Raw genomic sequence first — 9,482 nt, forward strand, 5'->3', positions numbered from 1 at the left:
AGGAAACTAAGAGAAGCTAAAATACAACAATCCAGAGACAACCTTACAGAAATTTTCGAACAAGAAGAGGATATGGCAGCCGAAAATAATAATAATAATAATGCAAGGAGGATGCTTGGTGACTTTAATGCACCTCATTCTAATTTACATGGAAGAAGCATCTCCATCCCTACCATTGGAGCAAACAATTTTGAGCTGAAACCTCAATTAGTTTCTCTAATGCAACAAAATTGCAAGTTTCATGGACTTCCATCTGAAAATCCTTTTCAGTTCTTAACTGAATTCTTGCAGATCTGTGACACTGTTAAGACTAATGGAGTAGATCCTGAAGTCTACAGGCTCATGCTTTTCCCTTTTGCTGTAAGAGACAGAGCTAGAGTATGGTTGGACTCTCAACCCAAAGATAGCCTGAACTCTTGGGATAAGCTGGTCAAGGCTTTCTTAGCCAAGTTCTTTCCTCCTCAAAAGCTGAGCAAGCTTAGAGTGGATGTTCAAACCTTCAGACAGAAAGAAGGTGAATCCCTCTATGAAGCTTGGGAGAGATACAAGGAACTGACCAAAAAGTGTCCTTCTGACATGCTTTTAGAATGGACCATCCTGGATATATTCTATGATGGTCTGTCTGAATTAGCTAAGATGTCATTGGATACTTCTGCAGGTGGATCCATTCACCTAAAGAAAACGCCTGCAGAAGCTCAAGAACTCATTGACATGGTTGCTAATAACCAGTTCATGTACACTTCTGAGAGGAATCCTGTGAGTAATGGGACGCCTCAGAAGAAGAGAGTTCTTGAAATTGATACTCTGAATGCCATATTGGCTCAGAATAAAATATTGACTCAGCAAGTCAATATGATTTCTCAGAGTCTGAATGGAATGCAAGCTGCATCCAACAGTACTCAAGAGGCATCTTCTGAAGAGGAAGCTTATGATCCTGAGAACCCTGCAATAGCAGAGGTAAATTATATGGGTGAACCTTATGGAAACACCTATAACCCCTCATGGAGAAATCACCCAAATTTCTCATGGAAGGATCAACAAAAGCCTCAACAAGGCTTTAATAATAGTGGAAGAAACAGGTTTAACAGTAGTAAACCTTTTCCATCATCTTCTCAGCAACAGACAGAGAACTCTGAACAAAATACCTCTAATTTAGCAAACTTATTCTCTGATTTGTCCAAGGCCACTGTAAGTTTCATGAATGAAACAAGGTCCTCCATTAGAAATTTGGAGGTACAAGTGGGCCAGCTGAGTAAGAAGATCACTGAAACCCCTCCTAGTACTCTCCCAAGCAATACAGAAGAAAACCCAAAAGGAGAGTGCAAGGCCATTGAATTGATCACCATGGCCGAACCTGTAAGGGAGGGAGAGGACGTGAATCCCAGTGAGGAAGACCTCCTGGAACGTCCAGTGATCAATAAGGAGTTTTCCTCTGAGGAACCAAAGGAATCTGAGACTCATCTAGAGACCATAGAGATTCCATTGAATCTCCTTACGCCCTTCATGAGCTCTGATGAGTATTCTTCTTCTAAAGAGAATGAGGATGTTACTGAAGAGCAAGTTGCTAAGTTCCTTGGTGCAATCATGAAGCTGAATGCCAATTTATTTGGTAGTGAGACTTGGGGAGATGAACCTCCCCTGTTCACCATTGAACTAAATGCATTGGATCAACTGAGATTGCCTCAGAAGAAACAGGATCCTGGAAAGTTCCTAATACCTTGTACCATAGGCACCATGACCTTTGAGAAGGCTCTATGTGACCTTGGGTCAGGAATAAACCTCATGCCACTCTCTGTAATAGAGAAACTTGGAATCTTTGAGGTGCAAGCTGCTAGAATCTCATTAGAGATGGCAGACAATTCAAGAAAAGAGGCTTATGGACAAGTAGAGGACATGCTAGTAAAGGTTGAAGGCCTTTACATCCCTGCTGATTTCATAATCCTAGATACTGGGAAGGATGAGGATGAATCCATCATTCTTGGAAGACCCTTCCTAGCCACAGCAAGAGCTGTGATTGATGTTAACAGAGGTGAACTAGTCCTTCAATTGAATGAGGACTCCCTTGAGTTTAAAACTTAAGGACATCCTTCTGTAAACATGGAAAAGAGGCACAGTAAGCTTCTCTTAAAACAGAGTCAACCAGAGCCCCCACAGTCAAACTCTAAGTTTGGTGTTGGGAGTCTCAACAATGCTCTAAACATCTGTGAGGCTCCATGAGAGCCCACTGTCAAGCTATTAACATTAAAGAAGCGCTTGTTGGGAGGTAACCCAATTTTTATTTAATTATATTTTTATTAGTTATATGTCTTCATAGGTTCATGATCATGTGGAGTCACAAAAACAACTGAAAAAATTGAAGAAAAATAAAAAACAGCATTAAAAATAGCACACCCTGGAGGAGGAGTTCACTAGCGTTCAAACGCCAGTAAGGAGCATCTGGCTGGCGTTCAACGCCAGAACAGAGCATGGAGCTGGCGCTGAACGCCACAAACAAGCATGAAGCTGGCGTTCAACGCCAGAAATATGCTGCATCTGGGCGTTGAACGCCCAGAACAAGCATCAGTTCGGCGTTTAAACGCCAGAATTGCATGCAAAGGCATTCTACATGCCTAATTAGTGCAGGGATGTAAATCCTTGACACTTCAAGATCTGTGGACCTCACAGGATCATCTCAGGATCTGTGAACCCCACAGGATCCCCACCTTCTCTCCTCATAATCCTAGTTTTTTTTCCACATCTTCTTCTTCATCTATTCTTTCTTCTTTTGTTCGAGGGCGAGCAACATTCTAAGTTTGGTGTGGTAAAAGCATTGCTTATTTTGCTTTTCCATAACCATTGATGGCACCTAAGGCCAGAGAAACCTCAAAAAAAAAAAAAGGAGAGAAGACAAAAGCTTCCACCTCCAAGTCATGGGAGATGGAGAGATTCATGTAAAGGATCTATAGCTCAGTGGTAGAACATTTGACTGTAAATCAAGAGATCCCTAAGATACCTCAGGGCATACATTTTCCCCCACACAATTATTGGGAGCAACTAAGGATAGGAGCACCAAAAACACTAGGGATCAAGCAACAAAGACAAGGAAGAGACATAGAAGAGCTCAAAGACATCATTGGTTCCTCAAGAAGGAAACGCCATCATCACTAAGGTGGACTCATTCCTTGTTCTTAAACTTTCTGTTTTTCGTTTTCTATGTTAAATGTTTATCCATGTTTGTGTCTTCATTACATGATCATTAGTATTTAAGTATCTATGCCTTAAAGTAGTGAGTATGAATCCATCACCTCTCTTAAATGAAAAATATTTTAATTCAAAAGAACAAGAAGTACATGAGTTTCGAATTTATCCTTGAACTTAGTTTAATTATATTGATGTGGTGACAATACTTTTTGTTTTCTGAATGAATGCTTGAACAGTGCATATGTCTTTTGAAGTTGTTGTTTAAGAATGTTAAATATGTTGGCTCTTGAAAGAATGATGACAAGGAGACATGTTATTTGATAATATGAAAAATCATAAAAATGATTCTTGAAGCAAGAAAAAGCAGCAAAGAACAAACTTTGCAGAAAAAAATAGAAAAAAATGGCAAAAAAAAAAAAAGAAAAAGCAAGCAGAAAAAAGCCAAAAGCTCTTAAAACCAAGAGGCAAGAGCAAAAAGCCAATAACCCTTAAAACCAAAAGGCAAGGGTAAATAAAAAGGATCCCAAGGCTTTGAGCATCAGTGGATAGGAGGGCCTAAAGGAATAAAATCCTGGCCTAAGCGGCTAAACCAAGCTATCCCTAACCATGTGCTTGTGGCGTGAAGGTGTCAAGTAAAAACTTGAGACTGAGCGGTTAAAGTCAAGGTCCAAAGCAAAAGAAGAGTGTGCTTAAGAACCCTGGACACCTCTAATTGGGGACTTTAGCAAAGCTGAGTCACAATCTGGAAAGGTTCACCCAATTATGTGTCTGTGGCATTTATGTATCCGGTGGTAATACTGGAAAACAAAGTGCTTAGGGCCACGACCAAGACTCATAAAGTAGCTGTGTTCAAGAATCAACATACTGAACTAGGAGAATCAATAACACTATCTGAACTCTGAGTTCCTATAGATGCCAATCATTCTGAACCTCAATGAATAAAGTGAGATGCCAAAACTATTCAAGAGGCAAAAAGCTACAAGTCCCGCTCATCTGATTGGAGCTATGTTTCATTGATAGTTTGGAATTTATAGTATATTCTCTTCTTTTTATCCTATTTGATTTTCAGTTGCTTGGAGACAAGCAACAATTTAAGTTTGGTGTTGTGATGAGCGGATAATTTATACGCTTTTTGGCATTATTTTTAGTATGTTTTTAGTAGGACCTAGTTACTTTTAGGGATGTTTTTATTAGTTTTTATGTTAAATTCACATTTCTGGACTTTACTACGAGTTTGTGTATTTTTCTGTGATTTCAGGTATTTTCTGGCTGAAATTGAGGGACTTGAGCAAAAATCAGATTCAGAGGTTGAAGAAGGACTGCTGATGCTGTTGGATTCTGACCTCCCTGCACTCAAAGTGGATTTTATGGAGCTAAAGAACTCAAAATGGCGCGCTTCCAATTGCGTTGGAACGTAGACATTCAGGGCTTTCCAGCAATATATAATAGTTCATACTTCGGCCGAGTTTAGATGATGCAAAAGGGCGTTGAACGCTAGTTCTACTCTGCAGTCTGGAGTTAAACGCCAAAAATACGTCACGAACCAGAGTTGAACGCCAAAAACACGTTGCAAACTGGCGTTCAACTCCAAGAATGACCTCTACACGTGTAAACTTTAAGCTCAGCCCAAGCACACACCAAGTGGGCCTCGAAAGTGAATTTATGCATCAATTACTTACTTCTGTAAACCCTAGTAGCTAGTTTAGTATAAATAGGACTTTTTACTATTGTATTAGACATCCTGGATTGTATTTTTGATCCTGTGATCACGTTTTGGGGGCTGGTTTCTCGGCCATGCCTGGACCTTCATCACTTATGTATTTTCAACGGTAGAGTTTCTACACTCCATAGATTAAGGTGTGGAGCTCTGCTGTTCCTCATGAATTAATGCAAAGTACTACTGTTTTCTATTCAATTCAACTTATTCCGCTTCTAAGATATCCATTCGCACCCAAGAACATGATGAATGTGATGATTATGTGACGCTCATCATCATTCTCACTTATGAACGCGTGCCTGACAAACACTTCCGTTCTACATGCAAACAAGCTAGAATGAGTATCTCTTAGATATCTAATACAGAGGACCGAGTCCGAGTTATTAGTATCTTCGTGGTATAAGTTAGAACCCATGGATGGCCATTCCTAAGATCCGGAAAGTCTAAACCTTTTCTGTGGTATTCCGAGTAGGATCTGGGAAGGGATGACTATGACGAACTTCAAACTCGCGAGTGCTGGGCGTAGTGACAGACACAAAAGGAGGGTGAATCCTATTCCAGTATGATCGAGAACCTCAGATGATTAGCCGTGCCGTGATAGAGCATTTGGACCTTTTTCACAAGAGGATGGGATGTAGCCATTGACAACGGTGATGCCCTTACAGAAAGCTTGCCATGGAAAGGAGTAAGACTGGTTGGATGAAGACAGCAGGAAAGCAGAGGTTCAGAGGAACAAAAGCATCTCTATACGCTTATCTGAAATTCTCACCAATGAATTACATAAGTGTTTCTATCTTTATTTTCTGTTTATTTATTATTATTATTCGAAAACTCCATAACCATTTGATATCCGCCTGACTGAGATTTACAAGATGACCATAGCTTGCTTCATACCGACAATCTCCGTGGGATCGACCCTTACTCACGTAAGGTTTTATTACTTGGATGACCCAGTGCACTTGCTGGTTAGTTGTGCGAAGTTGTGAAGTTATGTTTGGACCATGGTATTGTGCACCAGTTATTGGAGCCATTGCCAGGGAGAGAACGAACAACAAATTTTACAACCTCAGAGTAATAATTTCGCAGACCAACAGCCAAGGAACTTTCCACCAACATATGTCCCCCCCAGCATATCCCAGTTCTTTATAGTATCCTTTAACAAAAAACACATCAAGAGTATCCCTATTAACCCCATCAAGACTTCTGTATTATCTGGTTCATAAATTCTACTTCCTTTCTCATCATTTTTAAAATTTCTACCATAATGAAATATGAATGTCATTGGAGGACCGTCCATCTATATAATAGCAAACAACAATATTAAGAAAAAAAGTCAATGTAACAAGCCATCTACGACTATCAATGCCTTCAAACCCTACCAAAAATTAACACAGAACATGCATAACACTAACTCATCACCAACACAACAACTAAACCGGTAACCATTACTTCATTAACACAAACAACATGTATTATTTTTCGAAGCCACAAAAATAGAGTCTTGCCATTGTGGTGCACGAAATTGTGATATCCAGGCTCGAACAATCCCTGGCAATGTGAGCAACTTGGTACGCGTAATCGTGATTACACTTTAATGATGTAAGATTCATGGCTCTTTCTTTCCCTGGCAATGGCGCCAAGAACATGGTGCCAACACCATGGTTCACAACTTCGATACAACTAACCAGCAAGTGCACTGGGTCGTCCAAGTAATACCTTACGTGAGTAAGGGTCGAATCCCACGGAGATTGTTGGTATGAAGCAAGCTATGGTCACCTTGCAAATCTCAGTCAGGCAGATATAAGTTGATAATGATGTTTCCGAATAGTAAATAATAGAATAGGGATAGAGGTACTTATGTAAATCATTGGTAGGAATTTCAGATAAGCGAATGGAGATGCTTTTCGTTCCTCTGAATCTCTGCTTTCCTGCTATCTTCATCCAATCAGTCTTACTCCTTTCCATGGCTGGCTTTATGCAAGGGCATCACCGTTGTCAGTGGCTACATCCCCTCCTCTCAGTGAAAAATATGCTCACATGCTCTGTCACAGCACGGCTAATCATCTGTCGGTTCTCGATCATGCTGGAATAGGATTCACCCTCCTTTTGCGTCTGTCACTAACGCCCAACAATCGCGAGTTTGAAGCTCGTCACAGTCATTCAATCATTGAATCCTACTCGGAATACCACAGACAAGGTTTAGACTTTCTGGATTCTCTTGAATGCCGCCATCATTCTAGCTTACGCCACGAAGATTCCGATTAGGAGATCTAAGAGATATTCATTCTAGCTTATTTCATGTAGAACGGAAGTGGTTGTCAGGCACGTGTTCATAGGGGAGAATGGTGATGAGCGTCACACATAATCATCACCTTCATCACGTTCTTGGGTGCGAATGGATATCTTAGAAGCGAAATAAGATGAATTGAATAGAAAACAGTAGTACTTTGCATTAATCTTTGAGGAACAGCAGAGCTCCACACCTTAATCTATGGAGTGTAGAAACTCTACCGTATGAAAATACATAAGGGAAGGTCCAGGCATGGCCGAGATGGCCAGCCCCCAAAACGTGATCACAGGATCAAAATACAATCCAGGATGACTAATACAATAGTAAAAGGTCCTATTTATAATAAACTAGTCACTAGGGTTTACATGAGTAAGTAATTGATGCATAAATCCACTTCCGGGGCCCACTTGGTGTGTGCTTGGGCTGGGCTTGAGTGTTGCACGTGTAGAGGTCCTTCTTGGAGTTGAACGCCAGCTTTTGTGCCAGTTTGGGCGTTCAACTCTGGTTTTGGCTCCTTTTCTGGCGCTGGACGCCAGATTTGGGCAGAGAGCTAGCGTTGAACGCCAGTTTACGTCGTCTATTGCTGGAAAGCCCTGGATGTCTACTTTCCAACGCAATTGGAAGCGCGCCATTTCGAGTTCTGTAGCTCCAGAAAATCCACTTTGAGTGCAGGGAGGTCAGAATCCAACAGCATCAGCAGTCCTTCTTCAACCTCTGAATCTGATTTTTGCTCAAGTCCCTCAATTTCAGCCAAAAAATACCTGAAATCACAGAAAAACACACAAACTCATAGTAAAGTCCAGAAATGTGAATTTAACATAAAAACTAATGAAAACATCCCTAAAAGTAACTAGATCCTACTAAAAACATACTAAAAACAATGTCAAAAAGCGTATAAATTATCCGCTCATCACATTGTTACCCATATCATAAACCAAATCCTGGGATGAAACCCTAAACCCTATGCACTAACAGATTTTTCACCATGACTCAATCATATAATGGGTAAACTAAGAGTTTACATAGTGTTACCAATTTTTTTTTACAAGATACAAAAATTTTGCCTCTCACGTCAAACGCAGAAACAACGTTGTGTCATTGCCTTCAAGATTCCCACCAAGCTCCAAGACTGACGCACGAATAATGCTCCACAACTACTCTAATGGTTGCGGACGACGGCGCGGTCTTCTTCGTCTTCGTGATGGTAGCTTATGGGTTAGAGAAACAGAGAGTCACGGTGAGAGTGAAGAAGAACAATTGAGGACTTATTCAGGAGACAAAGTACAAAACGTTACACTCTCTACTCTCAAAACGGTGGCGTTTCACAACTTGCATACTCTTGAAGTGCAAAACGACGTCGTTTGGTAGGATGGGCTACCAGCTCATGTTCTAGGTCAGTAGATTTTTAACGGCAGCATCAAGAGATTAACAGAAGGACGAACGTGATTTAAAAATATTCATTCAGGGACTAATTTAATTAAAAAAATAATCCAGGGACAAAAATGGAGAACGCGTGATCTTTCAGGGACGATTTTGAATGTTAACCCGTTTTTAGATAGTTTTTTAGTATTTGGATAGTTTTGTCGTACGAAGTCGATCTTTCATATGTACAACTTTAATTTTGTTGTTTCATGGGTAGATTTGTCGGCGTTTAGAACTTTCGTGAGTGGAAATGATAGTTTACCCGATTTTCGAGTATGATTTTATTAAGAGTAAATAACAATTTCTGACCACGAAAGATTCGGAAGCTGACATTCCTACCCATGAAAGACGAAAATTAAAGTTATACCCATAAAAAATAGATTTTTGCAGACAAAATTATCCAAATCCTAAAAAATTAAATAAAATTTTCAAACTACACTCTAATATAATCTAACTCTAACTTCTAATTTTACTCCACACTACCACTCCTCCAATTTTAAATCCTACCACTACTTTCATCCTCAACTACCACCATCGCTGTTGCTATCACCATCACCACCACCACCACCGTCATCTCCCGTACCCAGTGCTAGATACCAACCATCGCGCACAAAGAATATGCAATTTCCTGTCTACAAAATAAGTGAAGTACACTCGACAAAAATTTTCATGACAAGCTCTCTATCATTATTGATGAGTTTCTTTGCCTCAATGATATTCGCCCGTTCTACGGAGGTCTCCTCCACATGCTCTACAACAAAGACCATTACAAGGTTGCACTTGGATAGATCAATGCTGCCAGGAATCTTATTGGTAAGATTGCAAAAGACTATGTGAAGCTGTTGAAGTATGGTGACTCGCTGTACCGGTGCA

General features: G+C 40.3%; 1 non-coding gene across 1 annotated transcript; it reads right to left on the bottom strand.

Annotated features, from left to right (window-relative positions):
* Positions 1 to 474: 474 nt before the first annotated feature.
* LOC148579477 (small nucleolar RNA R71) lies at positions 475 to 582 on the bottom strand. Its single transcript, XR_015899382.1, has one exon. It is a non-coding gene; the product is annotated as a small nucleolar RNA R71 (small nucleolar RNA).
* Between the last annotated feature and the right edge of the window lie 8,900 nt (positions 583 to 9,482).

This window comes from Arachis ipaensis, chromosome B10, assembly GCF_059453495.1.
Source record: "Arachis ipaensis isolate K30076 ecotype BB chromosome B10, ASM5945349v1, whole genome shotgun sequence".
Classification (NCBI taxonomy): Eukaryota; Viridiplantae; Streptophyta; class Magnoliopsida; order Fabales; family Fabaceae; genus Arachis; species Arachis ipaensis.